This window comes from Aythya marila (assembly GCF_965140915.1).
Source record: "Aythya marila genome assembly, chromosome: 19".
Taxonomy (NCBI): Eukaryota; Metazoa; Chordata; class Aves; order Anseriformes; family Anatidae; genus Aythya; species Aythya marila.
The window spans coordinates 6,330,659-6,346,004 of NC_139060.1; the positions used below are offsets into that span (position 1 = coordinate 6,330,659).

General features: G+C 47.6%; 1 protein-coding gene across 6 annotated transcripts in view; it reads left to right on the plus strand.

The window, feature by feature from the left end:
• Positions 1 to 6,131: 6,131 nt before the first annotated feature.
• The window catches only part of BRD3 (bromodomain containing 3), a 48,233-nt gene continuing 39,018 nt past the window's right edge, over positions 6,132 to 15,346 (plus strand). For 5 of the 6 annotated variants that reach the window (XR_014318793.1, XR_014318794.1, XR_014318795.1 and 2 more), the window contains exon 1: positions 6,132 to 6,315. The gene's annotated coding sequence lies outside the window, so the exon portion shown is untranslated. The remainder of the gene's footprint in view (positions 6,316 to 15,346) is intronic. The other variant, XR_014318797.1, reaches the window with a different exon arrangement.

The following is a 15,346-nucleotide window of genomic DNA, read 5'->3' on the forward strand; positions in this document are numbered from 1 at the left end:
AGGGAAAAATCAAAAAAATCGTGTTACAAACACAAATCATAACCCTAAACAACCCCTTCGCCTCTGAGAGTCCTGGATTTTTCTTTTCACAAATTCAAAGCTTCATAAACCTGATTTGGCCAAGTACTCGGTCGCACGCTAGATTGTGTTTTTTTGACAGAAAAATGCAGCCCCACGCGCATATTTCTTCGGGACTGCGAAATGTGCACACCAGGGGATTTGCATGGACCGCCCATGAAATTTAGCTTGTTGGTTGTGAATCATCCGCCAGGGTCCTTCTCGCTCCGCAGGCCTCGCTGCCACAGCTGGGATCAGCAGGATGTGATCTCTGTCCAAATTCCCTCTCTGTAAAAGACTGGGCCTTGGCAGGCTTCTCTCTCACAAAGTCTTTCATTCCATTTGGTTCCCAATAGCCTGAACTTGGTGACCTGCCAAGTACACTGGAAAAGACACCTGTCTGTGGGTTTTTTTTTTGCTTTTGTATTTTATTTTATTTTTTTCGGGGGGGGGGAGAAGCTTCCCATCATGATGAAAAAGAAGAAATTTCCACAAGTGGCTCAGATGGTAGGGAAATGACTGCTTTCAGCGAGGCTGTGATTCCTCTGGATGGCTTTAAGCGTGTCAGGAACAGATCTGAGGCCATGGATCCTGCTAAGACTAACGTGTACAATTTTGTCACAGGTTCCACTGAGACGAGAACTGATCCAATCCTGCAGATTTCATCCAAAGGACATTAATGTTTGTGGAAGAGCTCCCACTAACTTCAGCACATGCTGGATCTGCTCTTTAGACGTGACGGCTGCAACCAAGCACATGCTGACGTTTGCAATGGTGAGTAATAAGGCAATAAGCTTATGAGCTATGCAAGTCTATGTTTATGTTTTGGCACAATGAGCAGTCTCTGTTAGGATTTCTATTTACTTGGGCCACTCAGACAGCAAACAGAGGGAGCACAGAACAGACGTACTGCATGTTTCACACTGTTCAAGAAACAGAGGGAGCAAGAACTCATGAGAGACCTGCTGCTTCTTTTAGGCTCGTAAGGAGCAGCTGATGCCTGACATATAGCTGTTTCTATGCGGTTGCTAATATGCTGCTCTGTTTTTTTTTCTAGATCCCAGATACATCGTATTCATATGTTTCTTCTGGGATTTAAAAACAAACACTGAACCTTTTCCAGGCTGATATTTCTACCTCCCCCACTACAGTATGAACCTTACTTGCATTACTGCCAACATTTGTTCATTTAAAACTAGGAAAACTTACCCCAGTGGAAAGCAGCAAGGATTTGATTCATTCTGCCCTGGGAGGGATGTGTATACTTAGCCTGGGCACAAGGGCCCAATGGATGTTGAAGAACTCAAAGTAAGAGTGTTTTATTGAACACTGCATGTATAGAAGTCCATGTCAGGGAAGCTCTGCAAAGAAGCAGTCCATGTTTTTTCAGGAGAAACATGGACTTCATGCAGGATTAGCATCCTGCAGTATCATACAATGCAGATTCCCCCCCGGTGCAAATCACAGCCAAGTTGATGCATAAGGGCTGCTGATTTGAGGGCCCCGGACTGAATCACACACGGTCTGATTGCCAGACGTGATGACAGCCTCTCTCTCCTGGCCTCTTCAACTGGAGCAGCAGGTTCTCAGCACTTCTGTGAATCAGGAACTTTGTTCTTGACTGGTGCAAATGGTTGCAACTCCAGTGACTGGATGGCTCAATACACCTAGCTCATTATTCCCTGGGATAATTTCAGTAAAATGTACGTATCTTTGTCATTGAGAAGTTTGAAAGTGTTACTGTTGCCTTAGAGCTTCTCTTTACTGTTTTTCCAGTCTATAAGAGGGCAGAATGAAAAGTAAGAAAATACACAGAAATACGTTAGGGCTTTAGCCAACTGAAATCTAGCGTGTTCTGGGATCTGTTAGTTTAAACTGCCAACTCAGTAGCACACACTATTCACAAGCTTGCTTTCCTGTGCAAACCACTGTGTTAATAGCAGGTGCTAGGTCTCTACATCACACTGATGTGTAACAAAACCATTTAGATACAGCTAATTTCCAAATAAACATATTTACTGTGGCCAAAGCTACATAGCCGTATTAGCTGGACATTTTCTATTCACTTCTCAGATTCTTTTGGTCAAGTCCCGTTTTTTTCTTTTCCTTCCACAACAGTTTATACCGTTGCTCTGCTTTCTTCCATAAAAATAAAAGTGTCTTGGCTCACTGTGTCCCAGCACCCAGCTCCTGCAAGTAGTGCTTCTTGCTACATCCTGATAAAAGATACAGAGATCAGAGCATTTTGTGGGCTTTTCATGCCTTTCCTCTCCTCTGCGGAGGAAGCTGTTCATCTTTGTTTCTTTGTTCTGAGAACTGCCAGTCTAGAAGGACACTATTAAAATCCACTTCAGACCCTCTATTGGATATTGGCTGTCTCCAGAACAGCATTTAGAGCATAATCAAAGCTTATATTTGCAGATGAACACTTAAAAGATCCGTTGGGTCTTGGACTGCTCAATTCCTTCCTGTCCTCTGATCAGTTATCATAGTGCTGTGCTTTTTGGGGCTTGTAGATGTACAGGCTCATGGGTTCTCTGTTCAGAGTCTCTGCATACCTCTCTCCTGATGAAAAGTGAACACTGAAAAGTCAAAAGTCCTGTAGACACTGACACCTTCCCAGCAGTGAGTAGCAAGGGTGGCCTCACCAGTTGGTGTGGCCAGGCTCACAGAACTAAAAAAAATGAGTCAGAAGAGCTGCATCCAAGTTCTTGCTCTGCTAACGATTCTCTGCATCATCATATTCTCTCTCAGCTTCCCCAGCTGAAAAACAGATCTCATAATATTTGTTTTACCTACATAAGCTGTTAGGAGGATTATTGCATTGTTGTGAATTCCACAGATGAAAGGTACTACAGAAGAACAAACTGTAATTATTGTTTCAAACCTCTGCCCTAGACCTGTCACCCTTACCTTACTGAATAATGCTTACTCAGTCGAGGAAATTCTGCTGCTATGGTGAAGAAAATCATGAGTGAAGATGACTCTCTTTTGCAATGAGAACACTTATCCCCTAGCGTTCAACACCCTTCTCTCTGCCAGTGGGATGACTGGAGTCACTCAAATAATCTCAGTCACTCAGTGCACACTTATGCAATACGCTGTTTGGACACTGTTGTTTCTTTATCCCAAACAGGACTGTAGTTGAATAAATTCTCTTTTTGTAGTGGCTAACGATGTCCACTTGAGAGGTAGCAGCTCCTGGTAATAGGATTTTCCCTGAGTCCATTGATAGGTGAAGGCTCTGGGAGCCTGTGGTGGCTGATGGCTGCCAAAATGGTCAGAATGGCCAAATTTGCTGCCTTGAGGCACGTGGAGCCCCCATCAGCCTTTCACATGCGTGCAGATGCACAGTGTGCCTGTGGATGTGCCCGGAGATGGAGGACAGAACTCACTGATGAAGTACTCAAAACATTTCAGCAGCCTTCTCCGCTTGTAATCTGTTTGCAATTTCCAAGTAAAAATACTAACAAGGAGCTTCCTTGCTGTAGGAAACTACGGTTTTGATGGTGAAACGGGCACTGAGTGGTGATGTTGAAAACCAGAAGCTTACAGTTACAGCTTACACCTATGGCAAACATCAGGAAAATTGGTGCTCAGCGTTAGTCTTCTCAGCAGTCCCTGAATACTATTAAATACTGTTGAGTGCAATTATGCAAGGCACTGCGTGTGGTCAGTTCTCATAAAACTCAACAGTCCCACAGAGATAAGTATCTTTTCTAATTCTGCCCACCCTTGTTTCCTAAAGACTCAAGTCCTCCCCTTGACAATGAGAGCATAGAAGCAAAGTGTCAGTGCTCGCCAGCCCTGAAAACCACTGTGTTCTTACACAAATAAGTTTTTCTTGTCAAAACCTATGCACGAAGCTTCCTAGAAGGATGTACATATCACTGCACATTAAGGGTTAAAAGTAGTGCAAGGGCAAGGAGTAAATACACTGCTGGTGTTGGTTAACAAGGTACTAATTGGGTAACTGGAGGTGCATCTTAAAAGACCACAGAGGTTAATCAAAAGGCTTTGGGTGAATCTAGGGTGCTCCTTTGAGCTTAGGGAGCAGGTGATATAGCACAGGCAAAAAAAGCTACTGCTATAATCTTGTATTTCATGGTAAAAGTCAGAAGTAAGGTATCTTCGAAGAGAGAGGTTGTTAGATACTATGTATAAAGCTAGCATGACAGAATTGGTTCTGAAGCTAATTTAGTGATGGCAACCACCTCTTCCTCAGTCTATGTGCTCGTATTTGGGGCTAGGTTCCCTGTGCTTGAATCATTCTGATCTGATTTCACTATATCTCACTGTACTGGGGCTTATTCAAAATGAGTCAGCAAGTACCTGCTTGGCTGACCAGGTATCTGAATTTACTGCCTTACTAAGAGCCCCTAAAATATGTTTGTTTTCCCCTTCTGTTAGAGGATGTGACTGAGTTCTTCAAGCACAAGTTTGCAGACCTCCAGGTAGGTGCGTGAGGGACTTGGATGTTGCATCTTGAAAGCTGATAGCTGCGAGATCTCAGGGGACGGTTTCCCATGTGAGCTGTTTTGCCCGCTCTGGTTGATGCATAATGAACATATCAATTTGGGATGAAATCATCTGATGACCCCCTGTGTGAGATAAAGGAGTATAAGTTGTATAAAGCGCTATGGGCGCAGAGAGCCCTGAAGTGGCTTTTAGGGACAAAAAGGTCAGCTTGCAGGTGCCTGTGGTAGGGGGGATCCTGAGTCACACACCAACCCCATGTGGGGTTTTGCTTTTTGTGTGAATGCAACTTAGAAACTCTCTCAAAGAGTAGTTCTGTCCAAGAGAGGTGTGGTTGTGACACTTTTCTAGTTCCTGAATTTGCATCAGATTTGAAATGGAGTGAAAAATGCACTTTTCTATGGATTTGGTTGAGGTATGTGCACAGCTCTGCTTCTGTTCTGAGGCAACAAGTCTGGCTAAGTGGAATTTTCCTAAGCATCTGTCCTCTTGCCTGTGCAAAAATCAGCCTTTGGGTTATATCAGGCTGTCTGAGAAATCTCAGTTCCATTGGTCACATTTTTCAAAAGCTAATCTGCTGGAAGTAAGGTCTTGCAGTGAAAGTGCCTCCACCTTATGGTTACAATCAAGTGACTTATTAATTGGCATCACCACACGGCTGTCTGTGTAACAGGCAGCGTGGCAGCCTCTGCTGGCATATGTGGCCACAGAGAAATCCCATAACTAGCTCTTATTTCACGTTGGCTCTCACATTTCCTCTGGATTCATTTATTTTCCAACCGTTTTCTGTTTGTGCTGCAGGGACTGACTCCTAGTTTGGTGTACAACAGCATCTTTTAACTTTTTTTCTTCTGTTTGCATTCGTAGATTGGCTTCGGGACACGGGCTGCAGGTCTTTATGGCTTGGAAGAGTTTAACAGCATTCCCGTTTGCTCTTGTGGTGGGTGGGTGTAAAATCCTTACTACTGATGGTAAACATTAGAGATTTTGCGCTTGTTTTCAGCAGCTGACCGTGCGGTGGAACGCACTAAGCACACCACACGGGGTTGAAGGCTCTCCGGACGGATTTTTGGGGTGATTTCTCCCCGACATCTCGCGCTGGCCGCCTGCTATTTTTATTGCGGCTTGCATTTTAGTCGTTGCGTAACCGAGAGGAGCGCGCATTACCCAATGCAAACCGCGAGTTCAGCAAAGCACGGGCCCAAGCAAAAAGAAGCACGGGCCGAGGAGAAAAAAAAAAAAAAAATTAAAAATTAATTAATTAAATAAATAAAAATAAAATCCCAACAAGCACTGGCCAGCTCCGGCTACCAGCTTGACCCCATCCCAAGGAGCAAGCGGCTGCCCGCGGGGTCCCCAGCTCCCCATCCCCGAGCTCTGCGCCCCCTCGGGGACCCCAAACCCCCCGGCAGGACGTCGGGGACCCCCCCTTGTCCCCCCTTTCCCCCCCCCCAGCCTCCCCTCTCCGCCCCCGCTCCTTCCCCCGCCGGGGCCGCGCCGCTCCCCGGCCGCTGCCGCCGCCGCCGCCGCTCCGGGGGGAGCCCGGGGGGGAACCGGGGAGCCGGGGGGGGCCCTGCCGGCTCCTGGGACTTGTAGTCCGGGGGGGTGGCCACCGCCTGCAGCCCTGCCCGGCCGGGACTACCGGCCCCACATGGCCTTGCGCCCTGGCGCATGAGCTCTCGGGCGCTGGAGCGCATCTATTCTACTGCCTTGGCGAGGATAAAAAGAAGAGCAACTGGAGGGGGACTGTAAGGCAAACGGTGCTGGAGCCGCCGGGGCAAAGTAATCCGGTTTAATCTTTCCCTTTTTCTTTCTCGGGTGCTGGGGGCGAGGCGGTGCTAGCACCGGGTTCTGGAGGGAGCGGGGTTGGAGTAGAGGGGAGGGGGACCGGGGAAGAAGCGAGGGAAGGCTAAAAACCCACTTGGGAAAGGCCAACGCTGATTTATTATTATTATTATTATTTTTTTTATCGTTTGTTTGCTTGCTTATTTATTTATTTATTTTGTTTGTTTTGCCCTCCCCTTTTCCCCTTCCCCTCCTTCTTCTTGCGGGAGCCCCCCATGCGCCGCTCCCCGCGGCCCCGCAGCCTTTGTGCGCCGCCACAATGCAACAAAGCGCGGCGGGCTGGGCACAGCCTGCCCATTGATTTCCTCCCGGCCCCGCCGCTCCTGCCCACCCTTTTCCTCTGCTTCTGCTTCTTCTCTTGCTGCTGCTGCTTCTTCTCCTTCTTCTGCTCCTCCTCGCCCAGCGCCCCCAAAGCGCCCGGGCGGCCGCGGGGGTTGCGCGCCCCGGCCCCTGCCCCGCGCCCCCGCGCAGAAGGGGTTTAGGAGGGATTTGCTTTCTTTTCTTCCTTTCCTTTCTTTTTTTTTTTTTTTTTCTTCTCTTCCTCCTTCCCCTCCTTCTTCCCCCCCTCTCTCGCTCGCTCTCCCTCGCTCGCTTTCTCTCTCTGCCCGCCATCTTTTGAAGGGGAAAAAAAAATAAAAAAAATATTAGGGGCGAGGGAAAGGAAGGTGGCGGGCGCTCTTAGGGAAAAGAGGGAAAAAAATGGGGGAAAAAGGAAAGAGAAAAGGGGAAAAAAAAAAGGCGGGGGAAAAGACAAGGGAATAGAGCAGGAGCAAGCGGCTTGGGGCAGCTCCGCGGGCGCACAGGGGGTGCGGAGAGGGGCCGGGCAGCTCCTGGGAGGGTGCTGGTGTGGGTATGGGTGCGTGCGTGAGTGTGTTTGTGTGTGTGTTTGCGTGTGTGTGTGCAGCTACTGGCCTTGTGCAGGTAGCTGGCGTCCTCGGGACTTTGGCAAATCAAGGGGAAGCGCGGGTTTGTTGTCCAAACTTTCCGCGCTTTGAAGGCGCAGAAAAAATTGCCTGCAGATTGCCTGCTCGGTGTCACGCGAGGAGCAACGCCACCGGTAATAAAACATCAAACTTCCAAACAGCCTGGCTTTCCCTCCGTTTATACGACTTCTTAGCTTTCGCACCTCCGCGGGCGCCAGGGATAGAGTGTTATTTGTAGCCTGCTTGGTTTCGCTTTCAAACAAAGCTGCAGTGTGCAGGGCGCAGATCCGCGCTCTGTAAGCGGGAGGCTGAGCCTCGCAGGGTGCCGGGGGGGAGTGGGTTTCCTACTGAGCTGTCTTCTGACAACGCTCAGCTTGCCTCCTGGGTGGTTGGTGTTAAATGTGTGACACCTCTGTACCTTGTGTGCACCCCTCCGCCGATGGCTATGGGAATCGAAAGTTACCAAAATAAACTTTTTATTTTGGATCAGCAAACGTGGTGGCTTCAGCACTGCTCCAACGTTTATAAATTTTACATGCAAGTTGCCCGATGTTAGTAAATAGTAGGCTGGGGGGTAGTGCAATTAGCGAAGCACACCTGCTGTTCCTTGCTGGGAATAGAGAAGTGGAGAGGTGGTTTTGATAAGCTCGTTAGTATTTTTAATGCATTCAGTCTCTGTCAGCCTGCTAAGGGAGTGTCTCTAAATTAAGCTGGAAATTTGAGGTTCAAGCTGGAGCTCGTGTCCTTAATTTGCTCGGCGATAAGTCAAGGTGTTGGAGAGGACTCGGTGTCTACCGTATGTGCTGCAATAGAGGAGTGAGAAGTGTGGAATAAACACGCACCAAAACAAACAAGGAATCCCCAACACAGTCTGGTTGTGTTGCAAGCAAAAAACCTCGAGCTGCGTTGCTTACCCAACAACTTGAGCATGCTGTAAACACAGAGTCCTGCCTCCTAATCTGCAGAGCGCAGCTCTAGCGGAGTGCTGGGTGTCTTATTTTGTTAACTCAGAAGTTTAGGGAGTTTTTAATAATCCACTCGGAGGCTCCTGCTGAAACAGAGCAACTTCTGACCTCGGAGCCTTCCTTTTTGGAAAGAATAAATGCTAACATTGTGTTTTCTTTCTCTTTACTCCACGCTGGTTAAAAATACTCACTTACGCATGTACTTAGTGCTCTGAGACAACGTTTAATAAAAGGATTGGGCAGAGGGTAATAGTCTTATTCAACATTTGGCGTTAGCTTGATTGCAATATTGTCTTCCGTACGCGCCGCCTGTGTGGTGCTGGGAGCTGAGGCAGTAGCTAGCCCAGTGAAAGGCTTTTTTAGTTTTAGTGACCTGTGCCTGCAGAGTTTAAATTAAAAAAGAATGCATGTCTGAGGTTTGTTCTCCAAAGTGACTTCGTATTTAAAATTAAAGCAGCTCAGACTCCAAACGAGGCTCGATTACTTCTGGAAATAAAGCTGCTGTTGTTTTAGCACTGAGGTGCCGTCAAAAACTTTAGTTCTTGTCATTTAAAAAATATTTGGAAGAAAAGCATGTGTTAAAACTCTGATGGGCCCGCTCGGAGTGTATGCTAGGCAGCAGTGCTGCTCTTCTGTCTGCCCCTTAAGGCTGGTTGTGCTGGTGTTTGCAGATACAGCCTGGTTCACTGCTTCCTGGCACTTCCACGAGTTTTTACCCGCACTTCATGGTTCAAGTTGTGAAAGGCGCTGTTTATTTCTTGCCTCTTGGCTTTTGGAGGGCGCTTGTGTGCTCCCGCAACACGCGAGGGGTGTGGGGCGGGGGGCTGTGTGCTTCCAGCCCAGCCTGGCTGCGCTCCTGGAGCCCTGCTCCTTCTCCCCGGAGTAATCTGGGAGCCTGATCAGCCCCGCTGACAGCACAAACAACTCGGGAGTCAAATCCCTCTCCTCAGCAGCAGCTGAGTGATGTAGAGGTCTCATGTTTCAAAGGCTTAATTACTTTTACAAAATATATTACCCTCTGTCTACTTCGGTAAGCTATCAGGTGCTCTCGGTGCAGGCAGAACTGCGCTCACCTAAATAAATGCACAAAGAGCGTTTTGCATTTCAGCGTTGCCGATTGTTTCTCTTTAATCCCGCTTGCTCCTTCTTTGCTAATTTGCAGAATTCATTAATCTGCAGCGGGTTTCCCAATCATTACCGTGAACCTTATGTTTTGTTTTGTTGTTGCTTTTTTATTTTTTTTCCCCTTAAATTGCCACATTATTCTCCAGTAATAGCCCAGAACACCACTGTAAGCAGTCAAGTTCTGGGAATTAGGAAGGAGCCATTGTTTGCTGTGCTGCTCAGTGAGCTGTCAGGACATTTTGGAAGGATGTGTGCGTCTCGAGCTTTTCATTCCACAGTATCTCACTGTGATGTTAGTGGGGCTTTGTCAATCGTTAGTGCTTGCTGGAGGTGAACATCTTTCTTTGGGGCGCAGTAAAAGGGAGGAAGTACTCTTTAACCCGCTTGCTGCAAAAGGCAGTGTTAAAAGGATTTAAATTCTTCGGGAGAGCAGTGTGGAAACTCACTGTAATGCGCTGTTAAGGCTGCTTTTTCTCCTAGTCCTTGTTCCTTCCCCCAGCCTTGCTGATAAGGCACTGACTGAAGCAACACTTGCCTCTTTTGGATTCTTTTCACACCTTGCCGGGCCTCAGCCTTTTTCCAGCTTGAGTCTGATAAGAAGACACCATCGTGTCTGGGTGTATTTCAGCGACTCGGATAACCTGGGCAGAGGAGGAGGTTTGTTTGAGTTTCTCATCCCTTTTACTGGACCAGACCTTGACATTTTCCTCTCCACCAGCAATGCAACAGGTGGAGCAGAGACGAACCGCGGTGAAATCTCTGTGAAATGGGGGCTGATCTGGAAGAGCGTGACCTGGCTTAAACAATTCCAACCCCAAGCCCGTTCAGCTTCAGACTTCGAGGTTTAGACTCAGTCCTAGTTGATCCAGGTCAGCTGTGGGAATGACCTCGTTTGCTCGGAATAAGCAGCATGGTGCTTGTGTCCACGCTGTGGTGGTTGTGCTTCCTTTGCCTTGAACTTCATCGGTGTCCTGGTTTCAGCTGGGATGGAGCTAATTCTCTGTGTAGCTGTTAGCATGGTGCCCTGTTTTGGGTTTAGGAGCAGTATGATACCGATCACACGCTGGTGGTGTAGTTGTTGCTGAGCAGTGCTCACAGCAAGTCAAGGACATCAGCTTCTCACACCTTACTGCCAGGGCGGAGGCTGGGGTGCACCAGAAGCTGGGAGGGGACAGGACCAAGACAGGTGACCCAACCTGGCCAAAGGGATATCCCATACCATATGGCATCATGCTGAACCATAAAACCAGGGGGAACTTGCTAGGGGGCTGCTGCTGCTTGGGGACTGGCTGGGCATGGGCCAGCTGGTGCTGAGCAATTACATTTTGCGTTACTTGTTTCATGTATTCTTTTTTTTTTTCCTTCCTCTTTTCTTTCCTATTAAACCGTCTTTATCTCAGCCCACGAGTTTTACTTTTCCTGCAGGAGCTTTGAGAGAGGCTTAGGGGTTGTCTCTTCACTTTGCAGGGAGCTAAGCTGGGGGTGCTCGCAGCGGGAGCTGTGTGTCTGGGGGAGCCCAGATCCTGCTGTTGGGATCCTTCCCTTGTTTGTTAGGCGAGGGGAGCTCCTTCCCCTCCTTCCCCCAGTTAGCAGCCTCAGCTCCCTGCACAGGCAGGATGCAGGCTTCAAAATCCAAACTTTTTCCCTTCTCCTTTCCTCTGAAATAGTGGCCCACATGCAGCCTTTTGCACTTGTTTGCTCTGAGTTAACCCATTGAGTTACTGTTCTGGGACAGCATGTTTGTTCAGGAGAGGTGCTTGTGCTGGTCTAGAAACAGATAAATGGGTTACACCAACCTGACTTTAATGTTTTTTAGGGGAGAAGTGCTGTTTGTAAACGGGAGGGCTGCTGCAGCCCAGCAAGTTGCTGCTCCTGTGCCAGCCAAGCTGCAATAATTAACCTGGGGGGGAGTGTGCTTGCTCTGCCCTGTTACCAAGTGTAACATTACTGCGGCTCAGCTAACGAGTAGTAATTTTATGTCATGGTAATTCAATCCATTTCACTTCATTGTCCAATCCTTAAACTGACTTGAATGTCGTGTATTGATTTAGGTGAGCTTTGTGTGCTTGGGAAAGTCGCCGTACTGTAAACCCAGCATGATTTACACCAGTAGCGGCTGATCCCTGCTTACTCCACTTTTAATGCTTTTTGTCCTAAAATCAATCTTCTATTCTTCAAAATAGTATGTTTAGTCATATCAATGTATGAAAAATAAGTTAAAAAATGGAATAGGAGAAGGTGTTAGAGCACAAGAAGTGTGTGAGAGGTCTGTTGGTGACAGAAGATGCTTTCTCTGAGTTCCTTAGGAGGTTCTGCTCTGTGCTGTGAAATGCTTCTAAGGAGTTAGCGTGTGGATCTGTGTCTGCTTGCTAGAAGTCTGTCTTCTCTGTCAATGTTTGCGTGGAGCTGCCCCTGAGGATAATGTCTGTAGCACTGTAAGTGGCATTAGTGATGCTGAGAGATGGTCGTGCAGCGCTAGTGATGTAGGGGAGCCTTGTGGTGTAGGTCGTTAGGCACGCAGCAGAAAGCCGTCCTTCCAGCAGGTAGCACATAGGAATGGAACTGATCACCTGGGCTCTGTATTCTGTACTTCACTCCGAACACTTCTTGTATTTAGTTTCATTAAGAGGAGTTGCTCTTCCTGTTCCCTGTAGGCTGTCAGTTTGAGATGAAGGTGGCTGTATCTGAAAACCCCTCCCTAGCAGGTGTCACGGGAGACCTCTGTGGTGGTGTGGTTTATCTTTTAGAAACATGCCCAAAGAGCACCCTGTTATTGGGGAGCAGGATATAAAGCAGAGGGCAGTTTCATTTCTACTTTTTTCAAATGACAGTTAGTGTTTATGTATATATATGTACCTATATATGCACTAAAGTATTCCTAGACCCAAGTCATGGTATTTGAGTACCTCAGAAATATTAGTTTCTAAGTGTAGTGTCTGTTTGGTTTTGTTTTTTCCATAAAAATTGGTATCATCATAGCACTGTAAAGGACTTGATGTTCAATGGGCTGTGTAAACGCATGGGAAAAGACGAATGGCTTTAATTGTGAGTGATAGGGGACGTATTTCTATCCCCATTTTACAAATGGGGAACTGGCAAGCCCACAGCACGGGGAGTCGAGCACTGAGCGGAGATGTCAGCATCCTGTTTTGTAGCTCTTTTGTGTTTTGTAATTCTTTGCAGGTATAGCACAAGCTCAGAGATGTTCTGCCCAGCAGGGAAGTATTCGTTCTCGCTTTTTTTTTTTTTTGGTTTTCTCCTTTTCTTCAAAATGCTTTGTGTCCAATAATCTCTCTTTGGAAATCAAAGATCAGAAAAAGAAACAATCATGACAAAACCTGTTGTGGAAAGATTATGTATAATTTATTCGCCGTATACTGAATCAAACTGAATGGATGTGAGTTTTCTACTTTTACAAGTACACAGAGCACCATATGCTGATTAAAAAGGGGAAGGGCTGACTGTCCTTTTCAGAACACAAATGTTTAGCTGCAGATCACATCCTTTAAAAAGCAAAAAGAAAAAAAAAAAAAGAGAACCCTGCAAGGGTGTAGACATGCCATAATCCCATTAAGAGTTCTGAAGCCGTTGCGGGTGTTGCCACGTTAAGCTTTAATGGGCATACATAAATGCTTCTATTATGCACGTATCATCTGAAACTTGGGGCAGTGCCAGAGCAGTAGTATTATTTTTTTTAATAATGTGACTGCAGGATGGTTCGCTAACTTGAAATTGGGAAAGCTGACTTCTGGAGTCACAGGTTGAATGTGCTGTAGTGTGTTGGATAGGTCACACTTTGGGGCAGTTTGGCTGTAAAGTAATAGATGAGCATGGGGAATTAAGAGACAGAGCCTTGAAGGAGGTGGGATGCGGTGCTGGCAGGGCACGAGACTGGTGCTGAACTGCTGTGATTTTTTTTTTTTTTTTCTTTAGGTCACTGCATCTTGCCAGCCTGGGCCTCCCTTTCGTGGCCTGCCTGGGCCTCTCCTTAGGGCAGAGGCCGTGTGGGTGCTGCCCTGTGCTTGGTCACGGCCAGGCAGTACGACCTCTCAGTCAGGGTGGTTGATGTCTGCACACAGCCTGGTGGAACACGGTTAAACCGAGGTGTCCAACCTGTCAGTTCATTGCCCTTTCCATCAGACTCCAGCTTACAGTCCCTATCCCCATCCCACTCTTGCACACTTTCAATGGGTGGTCATGAGCAGAGGCTGGCGTCTCCTACAGCATGCACAGTCCTCATAAAGCATCTGGCACGAAGTCCTGGTCCACGATGGTCCTTTCTGTGTTGTTGCATGGCAGCAATGCCAAAGACTGAGCCTGGATGAAGCACACCCGGGCTCCTCTCCCCCTCACACCAGCCTGTACCCCACAGAAGTGGGAGCGGATGTGTGTGATGCAGCACCTAACTGCAGCCTGTGGTCAGTCGCCTTTTCAAGCTGCATGAAATGGGAAGCTTTAACTTCCTGTCTCTTCTCTATTTTTCTCCTTTCTTTTCCTGACTTTCTCCACATCTTGCTTTCTCCTGCAGGATGTAGGTCTTTTCTCCTTTTCAGAGTTGACTGCCCGTCTCCTCTCCCAGTTTATCTGCTCGCTAATACTTGTTTCTTTCCACAAATTTTGCTCCATGAAGGAAAGGAAGCAAAAAGGCACCTTAGCTTGACTTCTGAAGCCAGTGGATACCAGGTTAAAACTTCTTAGCACCCTTTCATCTCCATCCAGTTCTGAAATGATGAACAGGTTAGGCCTGCTTGTGTGCCACCTTGGTGGTGTGTTTAGGACAGACCTGTTGCTCCTGAACTTTGAGACATGTTTTCTTCGTAGCAGCTTGCAGCAAGTGAGATTTTCTTTCCTTTGCTCCTTGTGCACTGTGGTGGTGTTTTCTGATGGCTGAGCAAGGAGGGACCCACAGATCCCGTGCCACTGAGATCTGGTACAAGAAAGCTTGTGGTGAAGGCAGGTCAGGTTGTCACACAGCTTTGGTCTCCCACTGGCAAAGCAATTGGGAATGCTGGCCCACAGGATGCTAATAAATGGGTGACTGCAGCTCAAACCCAAGCGTGCAAGTGGATTTGTAATTCAGATGGATCTTAAAATACAGACCTGAGTGCAGAAGTGAGGGTGAATAGAGGCGGAACGGTAGGTTCTGTCCACCTGCGGAGTTTAAAGTGATTATGCGTACCCAAAACATTCAGTGGTGGAGTACCAGGGAGGGCATCCAGCAGGCAGCATTTGTGCTGGTTCTGAATTGGCAGAACTGGCCAGTCTGTAGGAGTTGTGGCCGAGCCTGTAGAGTCTTCCCCTTTGCCCATCAGCAAGGTTTTTGAATCCGGGATCCTTTAACTTTTTCTCTTCCCTGGTCAACTTCTGTGTACATGTGGAGATTACTTTCCTTGGCAGGGCTCCAGTTTCTTTGTTGTGTTTTTAGGAAATGAGATGACAGAGACTGGGATCTCCACGATCTTGCACACCTTATGCTTGTACAATGACACTTCTCCAGCTGGGGTCACAGTCTGCTGCGAGAGGCTGCGTGTTCAGGGCTGGATAGAGCTGGCCAGATCATCTATCAGAGCAATTGCAACCCCAAGAATAGGAGCACCCACAAGCCTGCCTCTTTCAGAACAGACCTCCCAACCCCAGGTAGCACCTAACCTTCTGTTTAACTTTCTCTCACCCTAACAGACCCCCTAGAGAAGGGGTTGAGCCAGGCTGAGGGGCCAAAAAGCGTGCAGAGCCTGAGTTTGTGTCTTTGCCTAAACCTTCCTTCGAAAGAGGTTTATCTTGATGGAGCAATTAGTTGTATCTTGTAGGTGATAAGTTTTGCAAAACCCATCTGCGGAGAGGCGCGGAGCCGCAGAAACCGTGCAGCTGAGCGAGAGGGGAAAGTTGCTCAGCGCTTCGCAGGATGGGGCTTGAAGTGGTTACTGAATCACGGAGACGCTGCGATGCTGTCGGGGC